Below are 2,500 nucleotides of genomic sequence, written 5' to 3'. Positions count from 1 at the left end.
AAACAAAAAACAAAAAACAAAAAACAAAAAACAAAAAACAAAAAACAAAAAACAAAAAACAAAAAACAAAAAACAAAAAACAAAAAACAAAAAACAAAAAACAAAAAACAAAAACAAAAAACAAAAAACAAAAAACAAAAACAAAAAACAAAAAACAAAAAACAAAAAACAAAAAACAAAAAACAAAAAACAAAAAACAAAAAACAAAAAACAAAAAACAAAAAACAAAAAACAAAAAACAAAAAACAAAAAACAAAAAACAAAAAACAAAAAACAAAAAACAAAAAACAAAAACAAAAAACAAAAAACAAAAAACAAAAAACAAAAAACAAAAAACAAAAAACAAAAACAAAAAACAAAAAACAAAAAACAAAAAACAAAAAACAAAAAACAAAAAACAAAAAACAAAAAACAAAAAACAAAAAACAAAAAACAAAAAACAAAAAACAAAAAACAAAAAACAAAAAACAAAAAACAAAAAACAAAAAACAAAAAACAAAAAACAAAAAACAAAAAACAAAAAACAAAAAACAAAAAACAAAAAACAAAAAACAAAAAACAAAAAACAAAAAACAAAAAACAAAAAACAAAAAACAAAAACAAAAAACAAAAAACAAAAAACAAAAAACAAAAAACAAAAAACAAAAAACAAAAAACAAAAAACAAAAAACAAAAAACAAAAAACAAAAAACAAAAAACAAAAAACAAAAAACAAAAAACAAAAAACAAAAAACAAAAAACAAAAAACAAAAAAACAAAAAACAAAAAACAAAAAACAAAAAACAAAAAACAAAAAACAAAAAACAAAAAACAAAAAACAAAAAACAAAAAACAAAAAACAAAAAACAAAAAACAAAAAACAAAAAACAAAAAACAAAAAACAAAAAACAAAAAACAAAAAACAAAAAACAAAAAACAAAAAACAAAAAACAAAAAACAAAAAACAAAAAACAAAAACAAAAAACAAAAAACAAAAAACAAAAAACAAAAAACAAAAAACAAAAAACAAAAAACAAAAAACAAAAAACAAAAAACAAAAAACGAAAAACAAAAAACAAAAAACAAAAAAAAACAACAAAAACAAAAACAAAAAACAAAAAACAAAAAACAAAAAACAAAAAACAAAAAACAAAAAACAAAAAACAAAAAACAAAAAACAAAAAACAAAAAACAAAAAACAAAAAACAAAAAACAAAAAACAAAAAACAAAAAACAAAAAACAAAAAACAAAAAACAAAAAACAAAAAACAAAAAACAAAAAACAAAAAACAAAAAACAAAAAACAAAAAACAAAAAACAAAAAACAAAAAACAAAAAACAAAAAACAAAAAAACAAAAAACAAAAAACAAAAAACAAAAAACAAAAAACAAAAAACAAAAAACAAAAAACAAAAAACAAAAAACAAAAAAACAAAAAACAAAAAACAAAAAACAAAAAACAAAAAACAAAAAACAAAAAACAAAAAACAAAAAACAAAAAACAAAAAACAAAAAACAAAAAACAAAAAACAAAAAACAAAAAACAAAAAACAAAAAACAAAAAACAAAAAACAAAAAACAAAAAACAAAAAACAAAAAACAAAAAACAAAAAACAAAAAACAAAAAACAAAAAACAAAAAACAAAAAACAAAAAACAAAAAACAAAAAACAAAAAACAAAAAACAAAAAACAAAAAACAAAAAACAAAAAACAAAAAACAAAAAACAAAAAACAAAAAACAAAAAACAAAAAACAAAAAACAAAAAACAAAAAACAAAAAAACAAAAAACAAAAAACAAAAAACAAAAAACAAAAAACAAAAAACAAAAAACAAAAAAACAAAAAACAAAAAACAAAAAACAAAAAACAAAAAACAAAAAACAAAAAACAAAAAACAAAAAACAAAAAACAAAAAACAAAAACAAAAAACAAAAAACAAAAAACAAAAAACAAAAAACAAAAAACAAAAACAAAAAACAAAAAACAAAAAACAAAAAACAAAAAACAAAAAACAAAAAACAAAAAACAAAAAACAAAAAACAAAAACAAAAAACAAAAAACAAAAAACAAAAAACAAAAAACAAAAAACAAAAAACAAAAAACAAAAAACAAAAAACAAAAAACAAAAAACAAAAAACAAAAAACAAAAAACAAAAAACAAAAAACAAAAAACAAAAAACAAAAAACAAAAAACAAAAAACAAAAAACAAAAAACAAAAAACAAAAAACAAAAAACAAAAAACAAAAAACAAAAAACAAAAAACAAAAAACAAAAAACAAAAAACAAAAAACAAAAAACAAAAAACAAAAAACAAAAAAACAAAAAAAACAAAAAACAAAAAACAAAAACATTTAAAGCTGAGCTTGTGCAGTTTTTCTCCATTTTTCGTAGGTTTCGTAGGCTATATTTTGGTTTGCAACAAATTTTTAACGTTGTGTCCACAGATCTAAATTAATGTGAAACCTAGGAAAAAAACATCTCAAGAATTGAATAAAAGAGCAATTTTTCCAATAAATTAT

Source organism: Culex pipiens, chromosome 2 (assembly GCF_016801865.2).
Source record: "Culex pipiens pallens isolate TS chromosome 2, TS_CPP_V2, whole genome shotgun sequence".
In the NCBI taxonomy this organism is placed as follows: Eukaryota; Metazoa; Arthropoda; class Insecta; order Diptera; family Culicidae; genus Culex; species Culex pipiens.
This window is presented reverse-complemented; position numbering follows the sequence as displayed.